Source organism: Takifugu flavidus, chromosome 15 (assembly GCF_003711565.1).
Source record: "Takifugu flavidus isolate HTHZ2018 chromosome 15, ASM371156v2, whole genome shotgun sequence".
Classification (NCBI taxonomy): Eukaryota; Metazoa; Chordata; class Actinopteri; order Tetraodontiformes; family Tetraodontidae; genus Takifugu; species Takifugu flavidus.
The window spans coordinates 14,387,321-14,403,707 of NC_079534.1; the positions used below are offsets into that span (position 1 = coordinate 14,387,321).

Consider the following 16,387-nt stretch of genomic DNA (forward strand, 5'->3'; position numbering starts at 1 on the left):
CCACTGAGGGGAAAAATGACATTGTGATCATGGCTGGCAGCCTCTCTCCCCTCTCTCTCTGTGTCTCTAGGTCTCTCTCTCTCCCCTCTCTCCCTGTGTCTGTAGGTCTCTCTCTCTCTCTCCCCTCTCCCTCTCTGTCTGTGTCTCTCGGTCATTCTCTCTCGCCCCTCTCTCTCCCTCTGTCTCTAGGTCTCTCTCTCTCCCTGTGTCTCTAGGTCTCTCTCTCTCTCTCCCTGGGTCTCTCTCTCTCCCCTCTCTCTCTGGGTCTCTCTCTCTCCCTGTGTCTGTAGGTCTCTCTCTCTCCCCTCTCTCTCTGGGTCTCTCTCTCTCCTGTGTCTGTAGGTCTCTCTCTCTCCCCTCTCTCCCTGGGTCTCTCTCTCTCCTGTGTCTGTAGGTCTCTCTCTCTCCCCTCTCTCCCTGGGTCTCTCTCTCTCCCTGTGTCTGTAGGTCTCTCTCTCTCCCCTCTCTCCCTGGGTCTCTTCTCTCTCCCTGTATCTCTAGGTCTCTCTCTCTCCTCTCTCTCCCTGGTCTCTCTCTCTCTCTCCCTGTGTCTGTAGGTCTCTCTCTCTCTCTCTCACACTGTGTCTCTTGGTCTCTCTCTCTCTCCCTGTGTCTGTAGGTCTCTCTCTCTCCCTGTGTCTCTCTCTCTCTCTCCCTGTGTGTCCAGGTCTCTCTCTCTCTCTCTCCCTGTGTCTCTAGGTCTCTCCTCTCTCTCCCTGTGTCTCTAGGTCTCTCTCTCTCTCTCCCTGTGTCTCTAGGTCTCTCCTCTCTATCTCCCTGTGTCTCAGGTCTCTCTCTCTCTCTCTCCCCTGTGTCTCTAGGTCTCTCTCTCTCTCTCTCTCCCTGTGTCTCCAGGTCTCTCTCTCTCTCCCTGTGTCTCTAGGTCCTCTCTCCCCTCTCTCTCCCTGTGTCTCTAGCTCTCTCTCTCTCCCTGTGTCTCCAGGTCTCTCTCTCTCTCCCTGGTCTCTAGGTCTCTCTCTCTCTCCCTATGTCTCTAGGTCTCTCTCTCTCTCCCTGTGTCTCTCTGTCTCTTCTCTCTCTCTCCCTGTGTCTCCAGGTCTCTCTCTCTCTCCCTGTGTCTCTAGGTCTCTCTCTCTCTCCCTGTGTCTCTAGGTCTCTCTCTGGTCTCTCTCTCTCTCTCTCTCCTGTGTCTCCAGGTCTCTCTCTCCCTGTGTCTCTAGGTCTCTCTCTGTCTCTCTCTCTCTCTCCCTGTGTCTCTAGGTCTCTCTGTCCCTCTGTGTCTGTCTCTCTGTCTCTACCCTCAGTGTGACAGAAAGTCCATGGGGAGGTATAAGAGGTAGTTATGGGGGGGAAATGCAGCAGCCTCCACAGTTTAATTGGAGATGTGTCACACTAAATAAATGGTGCAAAAACAAGCGTTGACTGGAGGCTTGAGGGGGGGCCCTGGGGAGGCAGCCTATTTTATTGGGCAGGAGCCTTCGCAGCCGCTCCAGGGTGGAACTGGGCTGCGCACCCCAACCGGGGCCCCCTCCAAAGACTCCTGCGGAGGATAAGACAAAGGCATTTATTCGACTGCACGGAACCGGCGAGAGGATGTGGATGAGCCCCCCCCACAGCCCCCCCACCCCCACCTCCACCCCCAGCCAGGAGCTTATAGTCTGCATCTGCAATTTCAATATCTGCACATGCAACAAATCCATATTTGTAGAAGTGTGAGTCCGCCTCGCCTACTGCCGGACCTCGTGTCTGTTTATGTTGGGGGGGTGGGGGGGGGCAGCCTGCAGCCTGCAGCCAATCCCGTCTCCCTGTGTAATCCATACATGACCTCCAAGTTGCCGGAGAATGTGTTTTCCAATATTCTATCAGTGTTGATATAACTGTTTGCTTTGCTCCTGTGCCATGCATGTGTGTAAACCTGTGTGTGGTGTGTGTGTGTGTGTGTGTGTGTGTGTGTGTGTGTGCGTGCGTGCACCTCAGACTCCAGAGTTCACGGCACCAGTTTTGATTTACCTCTACATTGTGCTGCAGTAATTGGATGTGACACCGTTCTCTGCGCCCCCTCTGGGGGATAGAACAGGATTCTGACTATTATGGCCCCAGTCATGAATATGTCAGGGCGGCCGCAAACAAAAGGCGTGCGATTTGGACGCGGCGCGCGTTGTCTCCGCGCTGATGCGCGCGATAAATGCTGCGGGGCCAAACGAGTTTTCTGTGAAGCAATTTGTTGTGTTTACGGAGATTGATTAATTGGCATTGTTTGGGAAAATAATGGCGGATGGAGACGGACGGAGTCACGTGTCCGTCAGCGTGTGCCAGATACGCGCAGCCAGCAGCTATTAGGGCCGCAAAGATTTCCGGCTGGACGTGCACAAATGGGAGCGAGGACGTGGTCGATGCGCAGCGTTTGGCGCTGAACGGTGAGCGTGAGCGTGCGCGCCTGGACGCGCTCCGCCCTCGTAAAAGTCCCGTCCCGGTGAAATAGCAGCTTTGCTAATTGTGGTCATTTCTTTCCCCTTCGGGTCATCATGGAACCGTGGCTCTTCTGATGTTTTCGCCAGCCTCATTGGCTGAGCTCGCTCCTCTTCCAGTGGCGCTCCCATCTCAACCCTGGGCGACACAAATAGATCCTTCCCCAGAAGGTGCACGTAGTTCCACGCGGGCACAATCGATAGCAGCCAGTCATCACTTGAACTGCGGCGGTATTAAAAGCACCCCGTGAGCCCATTCTCACCACGCCGGCGTTTTAGGGAAATAAAATATCGATCCTGCGGGGCTCCTGGCAGAGCATTAACCTGGGCCCGCAAATTAGAACGTGCTCATCTGGACACGTCTGCCCCCAATGTTCCCAAAAAGGCCGTCCCAGGGAGAGGCAGGGAGGGGCTGGCGGCCCGCTGTTCCCAATGATGAGCCCGGCGCTACTTGATGTCCGCGTCTGAGCGGGGGAGGCGTCTGGACACCCAGGACTTCCATTAGAGGCCCAGGATGGTGGAATGGGTCAATGTGGTAAGTTCTGGTCGGGGGTCCTCCATCTCAGATCAGCGTGGCTCCTTCCCCCTGATAAAGAGGAACGGAGGAGGCCGGCCTGCAATCAACCGCAGGGGGGGGGGACTTGTGCTCCGCTGCCATCGGCGCCGCTAAAGATTTGGCCTCTTTTAGGGGGAAATCTTTCATCGTGAATGCAGATTAGAAAGGATCCGCTCGCACCGCAAAACTCCTGGATTTAGTCGAGCGGCAAGCCGCCAGATTACGCTTTTATTTGTATGCATAAACCCGGAATCTCTCCTCCCTCGGTGGCGGCGGCGGCGGCGGCGGCGGCGTGAGGGTGGCTGAGCCATCAGTTTGCTCGTATCGCTCGCTGTGATGTCAGTAATTGTGTTTGACTAGCAGATCACAGAGCTCGCCACACACAAACATAATAACGTCCAGGTCACATGCTTTCACTCTTTGTATCTCCTTTATGAGGCTTGTCTCCATGGTTACCGCCTACCTGCAGGTTTGACCTCTTTGTTTTTAAATCATTTCGCTGATCAGGAGAATCCGAGCGTCTCTCCTGGCAACGCCCGCTCGCAAACTTTGCCCCTTCTCCTCCTCTCGCTCCCAGCCGGCACCGACCGGTGGGAGGCCTGGAAGTTCTCTGGCCCAGTTCTGCGTGTCCTTGAGAGTTGTGCCTGCAGGCCGGAGCTGCTGGGGTCCCGCCGAGCCACAATGTGCTCAGGCCTCTCGCTCAGGCTTCCGCCACCCCCGCACGGCTCTGGAGAGTCGCCAAACTCTGAGGGGTTGTTCATGGGAGGGTGGTTGGTGGGGGGGGGGGGGGGGCAGCTGCTCCAGAACATCTCACTTCCTCCCAGCCTGGTCCACCTGATAGGAACCGGGAAGCTCGGGAAGGTGTTGTCCCAATAATGAGCGAGAGAGACGGTGAGAAGCTTGTTTCTTTCTTCTGCGCGACCTCTCGCCAAAGGTCACGACCGGGGTCAAAACACCAACCCGGACGCGCTCATTGCTGCTTATTCCTTAATAATTTCATAAATGTCCTAACCTGCTATTCAGTGCAGACGCAGTCATCTTTATATATATGATATAGATAATTAATATGGATACTGGCCGAGAGCAAAGATAAAGATCCATTTTCTCATATTTTGTCCTTGGATTGAGCACTCGGGGAATTCTCTCCCCTCTTTCTCTTCCGTCTCCCGGGCGGAGGCATGGGGGAGTCGGCAGGATAAGAGGCTATTCCCTAAATAGCCCATGGCGAGAGTTATCCTGATTAGCATGCTGGCTGCTCTCTGGCAGCCGTCCTCCCGGCCACCAGCACTATCACTTACGTGCTGTTTGTATTTGTAGTTGATAGTGTGTGCCGTTATAATTGGAATGAGCTCAGGAACCTCGTTTGCTTTTGATCCGCTGCCAGCCACTCAGAGTGCTACTGGGCCTCGGCGTTCACCTCCGCGCTCCCGGTGGATTATGGGAAACTGCAACGCTTATGTTCTAAAAAAGCACCCCGACGGCGTCTCGCTCAAGGTCGAACGATCCAACGGTGAGAGGAGAGGGTGGAACAAAAAAAAAAAAAAAAAAAGAGGGAGCAGAAAGTTGACGCAAGGCTGAGTATTAAGCTGAGAACTGGGGAAATAATGGGAAATAAGTGGCGCGCGGCGACCGGGCGGCGGGATTCCTCCGTTTGGACCCACAAACCCGCCGCCTATAGAGGGAGACACAACCCCCGGTGGCCACGGCAGCTTTAGGGACAGACGCATTCCACTTCCGGTTTCACAATAAAAGCGCGACAACAATAAAAGCGCGTGACCTGGCTGGCGTCCCTCGTGCTCCTCGACCCCACGGAGGCCCGGGAACGCTGTGTTTATTTGCTATTTCCGTCTCACCCGGCACGTCTCCAGATCTCCGGGGACTTGACGGGGGTTTGATGCTCCCTCGCTGTCGAATGCCAGCAGGCCAATGAAAAAAGATATCTGAAGGTTCTAAGCTCAATATTTAATCAAGCGCCGGGTTACATTTGCTGTTTGATTAGGAGAGAGAATTCTGCCTCCCGGAGTCTCTGATTGCTTTGAAAATATTTGGGAGAAAAATGAATACTCAAAGATATACTTCAAACTGTGTGCTCTCAGCACTAATATCCCCTCACTATGGCGACGTTTCCCTTATTCATGGACACATTTCTGCATTACAATTACAATTAGGCTGACGTGTGATTCCCCCCCCCCCCCCCTTTCTCAGATGGTTGCTGCCTCGTCCACGTCGTTACTGTCCTACACCTTTTTTCCGACCAACCTGTCACGCCGTGATCACCGAGGGCTGGTGGAACTCACCCGGGGACGGTGTTGATGAGCCTGTTCCAGGAGGGCATTACCACTGGTTAAGTACAAACACCTGCTAAAATATTGGCAATTAGGATATAATTAGCTGCTAATGTATTTCTAATCCGAAGCGGGCCATAGATTTGTCTTTTTTTGCATAGAATCCCCTTTTTAATGTTCTCCGCTGTTATTGTTTTCCTCAGGTATTTGTATCCCGAGAACATTGACTAAGTGCCCTAGTTCATCATATGCAAATGGCTTATTAATTACACATGCATTATGCCCATATCCAGGAGACATCAAAGGGCCTGCGAGTCTTCAGATGGTCCCCCTCTGTACCGCATTCAGGTTACAAATGCCTGCGTGTGCACTTTCCTGCACGCCTTTTTACTCAGAATAACGACTTAAAAATGTTCACAGGAACCTGCTTTTTCTCCTCGCCGCCCAATATCTGAGGAGCCTGCGGTGGTCGGCGCTAGTTTGGCCACGCAAATGTAATCGGACGAGTCGTCCGTTGGCCTCTCGGCATCCAGACGGTGGATTTTCTGAGGAATGTAGGAGTCAGTGACATCACGAAACCCTTTCAACTTACCGTTGACTCTGCTAACGCCGTGCTAGCAGCATTTGTCTGCTTTTGTCTGCTTTTGTCTGCCTCTCCCTGGTGATTTCTCTGTTAACGACCCATACAGCAGGTGTCAAAGTGTGATTTATGCCACCTATAATGCCTTGCATTGATTAGCAATAGCACTCTAATGGGAGGCCGGCTCTCAGACTCAGACTCGGCGTTCTCGTCACACCTTCTTAATGCTGTTTTTCATCCCACGTTGGCACAAATATCAGCAACCTGTCCGGCGAGACGAGACGGTGCAGAGGGAGTTTGCGGCGTGCAATCACTGTAACCCTGGGCAGTCGTCTATTATCAGTCTCTAGTGGTGCGGCTCTGGCTGGGCTCTGCTAGCATAATTAGCACAAGGCGCGCTTTGATGATAAAATGGATAATGGGGCGTACGTTCCCTCCCCGGCCTACCTGATTTTACCAGCATTTATTGATCTAATTAAAACAACTCCGCTGCTGGTAATGGTGCTTATTCTTATGGAAAATAAGTTCTGATTACAGGCACTTAAAAAAGATTTTATGCAGAAGCGCTTTGACGTGACGCTAGGTTTCATTCCAGAAGCCCTTTAATATGTGAATAAATGAGACCGCAACGAGCTCAGATCAGCTGAGATACAGAAACAGACCCCCCGCTGGGCAGGGAAGGGGACAAAACGCTAAACACCAACGTATAAGCACGTGTCTGGAGCCTCCACGCGGGGACACAGGAGCCCCCCGGTGCCACCAGGTGGGGCTGATTCTGACAGAACAGTGGCAGCAGACGAGGCTTAAGCGAGCTGCAAATTCTTTTGGACGGCACCTCCAAACCTATCATTCCTCATTAGACGGGCAAACTGTTTGCGGTCGTCCTCATTACTAAAGAGACAGAGCCGCGGCCCCAAAGGTAGCTTCATCAACACCACAGACAAATCTGTCTTGGGTGCTCTATTTATATTTCTGACTCACTGCCACAAAGATTTATTCTGCACTCCTGTCAATCCATCTCTCTAATGGGCAGTGGCGTCCTGCACGTGCACGCGCGCGCACAAGTGTGTCAGGCGTGCGTGTCAGGAGAAGAACACACGAGCACCTCTAAAGTCACAGAGCCCGTCTCAGTCTGAAGAGTCTCGTCGTTAGATGAGACCTCAGATGTCATGTAATTAAGATGATAAAAAAAAGCTATTTGCACTTCCATGAGTTATTAATGGGGACTAATGATGCTCAGATCAACTATAAGATGTCTGCGTGTTGTGGGGTTAATCTCCTCGTTGGTGGAAAAAGCCATAAAGATTCCCATCTTCAGGAAGAAATGGGCTGGTGGAAGCCCCAGAGGGCCGCGTCCCGACTTCACAGGAAAGTTTGAGGCTCAGTTCCAACCCCACCATCAGCGTAACACAACATTTATTATAAACGCACACAGCTGCACAGGGAGGGACAAATGTGGCATCAATATAATGTAATCAGCAATATTTCTACTCCACTTTATGACCCATGAGGATTCATTTCCATGACAGGAATGTGAAAATAAACGATGTGACGCACACAATAACGGGCAAATATTTGTTCCTTTTAGATTTGGATGGTGAGGAACGCACGGAAAGATCCGGATGTATCGTCTCGAGGTGAAGATCGACTTGAGCTGAAGGTCAGTCAACTCGAAAAAGTTTTAATCACATCTGAGCTCCTCTAATGGGCGAGCGGAGGGGGGGGGGGGCGCTCCACCTGAGTGCATGGGCGGTGCTGGTCGGCCCTTCTGATGATTTCATCATGGATTCTGTGATCATTACACTGTCATTAGCGAGCAGACATGGCTGCACCTCGTTAATGCGCGCAGGCAATCAGAGGAAGAGCAGATAATGTTGTGTGGTGGTGTTTAATGAGGGTCCATATTTACATACTGGCCTCCACCCCCACTTGCATCGCTGCCCCGCACTCATTTATAAAAATAAATCACTTTAGAACATCAGCGGCTAATAAAGTCGACTCCGGCCCACATCCCGGCCACGGCCGAGTCTGGGAGACACACGACGCGGTCTCTCAGGGAACCCATTAGAGGGAACGCAGCGTTCTTCCCGTTAGGGATGAAGGAGGGATCGTTATCAGGAAGTTGGGAACGTTGCAGCTAGCGGCGGTCTCCAGTCGTCCTCCCGACTGAGCCTGATCGTGCAGGTGCCACCTGAGGAGAGCGGCGTTGTTGCACAGATAAAAGCAGCAGCTTTGGCTTTGATTCTGGAACAGATGCAATTATCAGCAGCACACGCACACACACACACACACACACACACTCACACACACACGCAGGGCAGGGGGAGCCGCTTCATGCGCGTCCAGGACGACGCGCCAGGGGCGAGGAGCCGCGGCCGCGTCCAGGTGCTTTGTTTTGTGTCGGTGGTCGTCCGAGTGTGTGCCTTTCTGCCCCCCCCCCCATCCCTGTCCAAAGCAGCTAAATAAACAGGGTGCTTCCTGATGCCTAACGGTGTGCACGCCTCATGCACGGCTGATGGCAGCCCACACGGGCCGGCAGTGGCCCCCGCTTCCCTCACTTACTCTTTGGCTCGCTCCATCCTTCCTTCATGTTCAAATTGACACTTGGTGCAGAGGCAGGCAGACAGGGGGCCTCTCTGCCCCCGCGCCTCCAGAGATGTGGCCCAGCTGTCAGCCGTCTAATCCAGTCCAACCTCCCCCTGAGCCAGGCAGGAACTCCAGGCTGGTCCCCCCCCCTCATCCTCACGCCTAGAGGCACAGCAAACAACTCAGCCCTCGTCAACACTACAAACAGCACGCCGGGCGGGGAGCTCTTTGCTAGTGAAATCAGTCTCGACTCGTCTTTATAAATCAAACCCAATCATGTGACGCGGCGCCCTGGAAGCCGCTGATGGAGTGAGCGGCATGAAAGAGGACAGGTTCAAGGCGCTGAGCTGATATCGCGCCGCCGCCTGTTTTGTCACGCACCAATTTGACGAGATCCTTTTCAAAAATGTGAGAGTTCTTCTTCTTTTTTTTCCTGGCCGCGTAATTAAAGTGTTTCATTTGCACTTAAAAAAATAATAAATCCCCGCAGATGTCGGGGGGGGGGGGGGAAAGTCACGTTTCCGATCAGCTCGCACGAGAAGAACAAAGGTGTTCCTGTTGGTGTTGTTGCCACGGCAACGGCTGTGCCCACAAAAGAAGATATTGGCAAATTTAGAACCAGAAGCGCCAGCGTGAAGGAGAACGTGTAAAACGGGAACCAGACTTTCGCATCCGCGGCTTGATGCTGGAAAAGTGGCGTCTGGACGGGTGGAACTGCTTTTTTGTTCCGTTTGCGAGGGGGTCATGTTGCAGTCATGGCATGTGTGTTTTCAGGAATATGTCTGCTTCTCCCCACGGCATTCCCAGTATCAGTATTCCTGTAGATGCCTTTGATGTGTTTGAAGCCACGCAGCATTCCTCGGAACATGACAGTAAACATGGCAGAGGCTCTCCCTCAGCGGAGCAGTGAGGCGCGTCACCCCTCAGAAGTGTGTGACGGGGCTACAAACCAAACCCGCTGGGCCACTGAGTCTCCCGGGGCTCTAGTTCACTGTGCTGCACCGGCTCACACCTTGTTGCTCTGCTCTTCCGCAATTCCACCCTCAGCCTGGGAAACACACACAAACACACAAACACACACACAAAATGGAAGCATAGACTCCTAAGTTAGCGCACTTTAGCGCTGTTCCGGCCCAGCAGGAGATGTCTCATAACTCCTCCTCGAAGGTTCTCCACGCGTCTCATCCTCAGGAAATCACTAGTGTATATTTCCTGCCTGCATCCCGGGGGAAATTAAGAGGCGCACTCTGTATCCCGGGAGGATTCCCTGGGCTGGCAGCATGAAAGAGTGCTGCCGGTGTGGCGAAGGGATCGCCATCAAAAATAGCCCGGCTTTGGAACACGACAGCAACCGGCACCATTAACACCTGCCGGGGAGAGGCTGAGCCGTCCTGACACGGCACATTTCCGTGGAAATGTTTCCAGAATGTCAGCCGTATTTTATGGAGAGAAGCTTCAATTTTGTTGTCCGGAAAGACTTTTTCCCGTCTTACGTGGACATACAAAGAGCATTTTCCGTCCACAAACTTGAGCGGATGTCTTCAGCAGATTGAACCGCGTGTTAACAGCCGTTAGGTGAGAAGCGTCACTCCCGGATGTGCCGAAAACGCCATTTTTCATCTCCTCGGATGAGAACAGGTCGTCTCCCCTGCAGCTGCTGTCACTCAAACACAAGTTTCCTTAGAGGGAAATTTTGTTGCTCGCCTTTGATCAAAGTGCTCTTGTACAACAATTGGAACTACAAATCAGGGGTTTTACTGCATAGTTTGGTGAGCATTGTTGCATTGATGTGTCGGGAGCTTTAATATACTGGTTTTATTGGGAGGAAGCTCCTTCTCCCATTAACAAACCATTAAACATCCATCTGCTCCATCTGTTGTGACCCCTGGATTGTGGACGCAAACAGGAAATGATGCGGCTTTCATTAGTAAGAGATGGTTTGGAGACAGTGGAAGCAGCCGCATGAGGCGGTGGAGGTCTGGAGGGGAGGGGTGGGGGGAGGGGTGGGGGGGGGGGGGGGGTGGGAGGGGGGGTGTGCAGGGCAGTTCATTGAGGTCAGGAAGACAGTAACGAACAGATGAGATGAAGCGGCTGAGCAGTGTTTTGTAGTGGGATGTTGCGGTGGGGGTGGGGGCGGAGGTGTGCGGTTGGGGTTGGGGGTGTGTGTGGGGGGGGGGGGGAACTAGGCCAGTGTCCACACTCGGTGCAGCAAAAGCCCCTCGTCCCCGGATGCCCCGTGTCAGCCCTCTGACAGGAGAGATGGGAGTTGAACACAGAGTTTTTCACCACCAGACGCTCCCTGTCTCCTCTGAAGAATAACCCCCCCCCCCCCCCCCCCCCCCCCCCCCCCCCACACACACACACACACACACACACACACACACACACACACACACACACACTCTCAGCAGTCAGAGTTTGAGGAGAGAAATGCACTCGTTACAATAAGGAGGGCACGTGGCCTGGGAGCCCGGGCTTGGAGTGGCGCCTCCTCCGCTCTTGCTCGATTCCTTGTTGCCCCTCTAAAGCTGAAATCAACCCTGTCAAGGTGCGCGGACGTCCTTTGATCTGCACTTTATTTGAATAAGCAGCATTAATATGCTTGCTCGGTTTGAACGTTCCCCCTCATCCCTGCAGCCCATTCCACTCGCTCCAGTCCGCAGATAAAGCAGACTTATTGTCGGGTTTAATCAGGTGGTCCGTTACCTTGGCAATTAAAGCCTTGTTAGAGATATAAAACCTCCAGATTCAAATGGAGGGTCCCTGGCGAGTCAAACCACTGAGTAAATCCTTAAACCAAACAACCTTCCAGTGGGAACGCTTCTTCTCCGAGGATAGACGTTTAATTATCTCTGCTTGTTTGGGGGGCAAAGGAAGGAAAAACTGTTTCACTCCCTCTTGTTTGTCTTAAAAGCTCACGAGCATTTATTGCAATTAATTAATGTGGCAATCAGCTCGCCATGTTTGATCGCCCCAACGTGTTGACCTGAGAGAGACGTTTGAGAAGAATCTGGTCGCTCCGACCGGGAAGAAGAAGCTGAACGCGACTTATTTTTGGAAAACCAAAGTGATCTGGTGTGATTAGTTTACTTAAGTGCATTAATCTTTTAAACTCTTGCTGCTGTGAAGTGTGATCCATTTATCATTTATTCCCAGTTGTTGCCCCCCCCCCCCCCACTAGTATGAGCATTCCTAAAGTAGGCCAACTGTTTCCCCAAATGAGACACCTTTTTTAAGATAATTATTCAATAAATAAATCTACATATTTGAGCTGGGCGATGTGATCATTTATCATTATTTCATGTCGCTCCTCCGACGGTGCGGCTGCAGCTGGGCCGGATCTCCACCTGCTAATTCTCAGAGACGTGATCTTCTGTGTGATCCCAGTCCAACGTCAGCCTCTGACCTCTGACCCCCCCCCACCGGCCTCTCTGGACGGCCCTGCCTGCTCCTCTCCTCGTCTACACTCGGTCTGTTTCTCCTTACCTCCCCAACATTCTCCTCCAAATAGTTCTGGCACGCGTCCAGCTGTCTAACGAAGGTGTCTGTGTGTGTGTGTGTGTGTGTGTGTGTTGTGTGTGTGTGTGTGTGTGTGCGCGCGCGCGTGTGTGTGTGTGTGTGTGGTGTTTAGGGAGGTGAGACCTTCTCTGGGACACGCTAATCAGCTCCAAACGAAGGCATGTGCAGAGACAGGTGAGCAGAACCACTCGCTCCGCCCTCTGGCTGCACCGTAGCTTCAGGGTCACGTTCCCTCCATCCTTTATGGTCCAATCACTCCCCCATCCCGCGGTCCCCAGCCGCCCGAGGACGCCGGTCCCTTTCTGGGCGTCTCTGAGGAACCTCCTGATTGTGCTCTCTGCCAGCCCCGTGTGTGCTCACCTTTTCTTTTAATTAACACCATCGCAACTCCCCACACATGCCACCGCGGTCCGGAGAGAGGGTCCCGGGTCTTCTGCAACTGTCAGGGATGTGGAGGTGGGGGTGGGGGTGGGGGGGCCATCGGGGAGCCAGGAAGGTGGTGGGCGGGTGTGAGTGAAGAAGGTAAGAAGGATGAGGGATTGGAGGTGGAAGGATGAATAATGTGCGCCCGTCCTGGGAGGGAGGGTTTTTCTAATCCTTCCGAGCCTTTCTTTTAATCCGCGTGCTTTCGGAGGACCACAACACTCCCGCCATTCCGCGCAGCTGCCTGCCTATTTTCCAGGGACGTTCCAGAGGTAAATTGGACATGCTGATGAGAAGATGGCTGCTCTTAATTTGCACTGCAGCTCATTACTCAGCGAGAGAGCAGCACAGATTTCATCCGCTGCTGCAGTGGTAAATGCACCCGTTCAAAAACCTTCAAGGCCCCTGATTCACTTTGGGATTCTTTCTTCTCTGGGCTACAAAGTCCAGACTACACACTCAATTTTAGTGCGCTTTAATTATCCATCCAGCTGAAACCAGAGGGTTTGTCACTTGATCGTGTCTCAATGTGGAGACTGAAATAACATTATTAAATTGATTGTGGGACCAGTGAACCCAGAATTCAGACATTAGCACCAGTCTGTGTTTACTATGTTCTGCAGGACGCGTCCACGCTGCAGTTTAGTTCGCTAGTAGGACACACAGAGGTGAGAAGGCTCGATCTCATCTTACAGAGAAGATCTCCTAATGAGAGGGGGATAATGATGGGGGGGGGGGATCACTCTCATTTCAGGAGAAAGAAAAAAAAGAAGAAATGTTGAAAGGTTTTCCTTTCATCTCGCCCGGCGGTGCCAAGTGGAGAACGTCCATCTTTCACCGGGAGATTTTTATGTCCGTCTTGGCTCACGGTAAGGTCCCCGGGGGGTCCTCTCCTTGGCGCGTTCATAGTGGTCACCATTTGCTAGAGACAGGCGGTGGAGGTCAAAGCCATTTGAGCAGGACATAAAACCCATAGAATGATTTTTGATCGCACCACGGTGCCTTCCCATTGTGGCTAAATGGCATTCCTCATGCCAGCAACACAACTTTCTGGGGCCTATTGTCATGACACGTGCATAAAAGTCCAATCTGTAAACTTTACATAGGAGACGTTGCAGTCGGCAGCCAGTCAGGGCGTCGCTCTACCTGTTCCACTTGGATCGGGGATGCGGCGGCGCCCCCGCTGACCCGGCCACTGGCGTGGGAGCGCTTCAGAGCGACACCCGGCGGCGCTACTGACAAAACCTCCGCTTCCATCTCGATCTCACCCTGCAGCTGCGATCGGAACATGGCAAACAAGCGCCGACGCGTCCCGTGCCCTGAGTTTTATGATGGAGTAAGTGAGCGGGGAAAGCTGCCAGGGCCTTCGCCTCACGCAGACCCAGAGCAAGGGCACAGGCTCCCCAGCCCCATAGATCAGCCAGCCCTGAATGTCAGAGCGCACAGCAGCCACCGCGGTGCCAGGAGTCCCCCTCTCGCTCCCTCTCTGGCCCGCGATCTGCTGCCTGGTGACACCACTGTGCTAATGACCCGGTTTGGGAGTAGCTCCGTGGGGCTCCTTGGCTGGGGAAGGTGGAAGTTGTGGAAATCCACTTGGAAGGTCACCGATGACGATGACCACTCCCTCTGCATCCTCTCTGCTTCGCTGTTCCACCACAACAACGGCGCTGTAGTTTTAGTTGTTTACTCAAAACTATAATTAGGACGGCAAAGTTTCTCTTAAGGAATTCATCGTGAACTCTGCATTTGCCCCGTCCAGTGTGTGATTGATCGTGAAACCGGGAAGCTGCTCTCACCCTTTGCTCGACGATGCTGAAAGATTTTCATGGGTTTCCATGTTTTCGTAACGCCGAATCGTTTGTTTTTTTTCCTGCCGTGTGTTCGCGTCCGTGCTCGGAAAGGGCAGCGTTTTAAGTCACTTGCTACTTTGACTTGTTTTGTTTCCCCTCAGCCTCAGGAGTTGGTTTAGTTGGAGCAGAGACAAAGTCCCCAAGGTGCCCTGCTCCAGTGATGGGAGCGCTGCCTCGACCTCGCTCACGTCTGGTGTGGGTGGCATCAACAAGGGAGACGCACAATGGAGAGTAAGACTGAAGACGGTGCTGCGTCGAGCGGACTCTCCCAGGACTCAGCCTTATTCTCAGGGTCATGCATTCCAGCAATCTCTGTAATTATAAGCAAGCGAGGAGAAGAAGAAGAAGAAGAAGAAGAAAAAAGTTGAATCTTCTGCCTTTCTCAAAATGAACGTGCCCCACTCCTCAAGGGAAACACTCACATCTCCGAGTTCCAGTAGCTGGATGGGTTTTAATGAGGCAAGTCAAGTACGCGTGTGTGTGTGTGTGTGTGTGTGTGGGGTCGGTGTACATGCATGTCTGCGTATCTGCCCTCCTCTAACGAGCATAATTGACCGACTGTGCTTTTAAGCCGCCGTTTTTCACCATTTGCAAAAGTGTTCCGCTAAATAGCCTTCAGTGATTATTAATTCCACAGGAGAAACTTCACTGGGATCCCAACTTTCTCCCAGTTTTAAAGTTATGCTCTTCTCTTCTTTCCTCTTCCTTTTTTTTTTCGGACAACGTGCAGCCGGAGCCAAACGAGCAGGAGGTAAGCGAAGGTCAAGGGTCAGCCAGAACCGCCGAAGGGTCCCGCCACCCGCGGGCCCCGGCTTCCTCTGGGGAGCTGCCGGGAACGCCGAGAGGCAGAGTGAAGCGTCTGATGCCGCGGCACACACTCTCGCTGTGGCATCTTGATGTCTAACTCAAAAAGCTGTGGGTGATGATGAAAAAAAGAAATCTGCACTTTAGCTGCTCAGTTTTCCAGGGAGCGGCGTGGTCCGGAGCGTGGGCGATCTGAGGAGGTTGCGCCATTTATGCATCTGAAATTCTGAAAACTGGAGCCTGTATTTAGCTTTTTTTTCCAGGCCGTTTATCCATCGAAACGATCCGTTTCCACGAGTAGGTAGGATAAATACTTCGGATTTGGAATCCTTCCTTCTCCCTGGAGCACAGACTTGAACAATGTTGCCGTTGTCGCCTATTTGCTCCCCAAAACCCACACTTGACTCTCCTCTCCATATTTACGCAGGCATCTCCGTCGGAGCCACGTCAGGCAGCTTCTGGCGAGCCCAGCCTTTTCCCAGCTCCTTTTGTCACTAATGAAAGTAGCAAAGAGTCCTGGAGGACGGAAGAGCACAGTTTGTTTGTGTTTGAGAGAGAATTCCAGAGGTGCACGGGGGAGCAGGCAAAGGTGGTGAAACTTCGGGAGGGCCGCCTGACAGGGGGAGAGCTTGGGAGCATTGTTAAGATTGAAGTTTTAATGCAGCCGAGACCCCCCGGCAGATTCCAGACGCCTCCAAATAGATGTTTCATATGTGCCTGTTTACCAACTTTACTGTAGTTCGGGAGGCCTTTGAATTTACCAAAGCGCCTCACGTCAATCTGTGTCACGGGCGCCTTTATTGATCTTCTGCAGACAGTTTCTGGCAGGTTGTGGGTGGGGGAATTATTATTTTTGTTAAAAAAAAAAAAAAAAGAAAGAAAAAGGGGTTGTAGATGAAAAACATACAAAAAACAAATTTAGGAAACAGAAGAAAGGAATCCTTGGAATGATATGTAGGTCATAAGTCCCTGTTTATTACGTCTGCGCCTCACATGGACTGATTACAGATTAAAGATGCAAAATAAGGAGGCCTCCTCAGAAGCAGGCTGCTAATAGATTTGTGTTGCGTTAGCTGGGAATTTCCTATTACACTGACACTGATTACCTCTGCAACAGCACACGGCCTCATTATGAACTCCAAAGTAAAAGATGGGAATCCCCTGTGGGATAAGAGCAACCTTATTAGAAACTCACGCCATTAACTTCACTGTTGACTTTTTCAGGGGAATTTTCGGAAACTTTTCCGAGACAGGAAAGGCTATCGGAGGTTGATGGGATGTTAATTTCCTCTTCTTGTGTTTGGGAGTTGCCCTGTTATCTGCAAAAAACCTGCGCTTTCTTGGTTGGAAGCGCT

General features: G+C 52.3%; 2 long non-coding RNA genes across 2 annotated transcripts; both read left to right on the forward strand.

Moving 5' to 3' along the window:
• Positions 1–2,405: 2,405 nt before the first annotated feature.
• On the forward strand, positions 2,406–12,365 carry LOC130538516 (uncharacterized). Its single transcript, XR_008953901.1, has 5 exons — positions 2,406–2,964; positions 5,191–5,328; positions 7,439–7,510; positions 11,767–11,906; positions 12,068–12,365. It is a non-coding gene; the product is annotated as an uncharacterized LOC130538516 (long non-coding RNA).
• Positions 12,366–12,820: 455 nt separating this feature from the next.
• Positions 12,821–14,934, forward strand: LOC130538455 (uncharacterized). Its single transcript, XR_008953885.1, has 3 exons — positions 12,821–13,247; positions 14,330–14,459; positions 14,535–14,934. It is a non-coding gene; the product is annotated as an uncharacterized LOC130538455 (long non-coding RNA).
• The last annotated feature ends 1,453 nt before the right edge of the window (positions 14,935–16,387 follow it).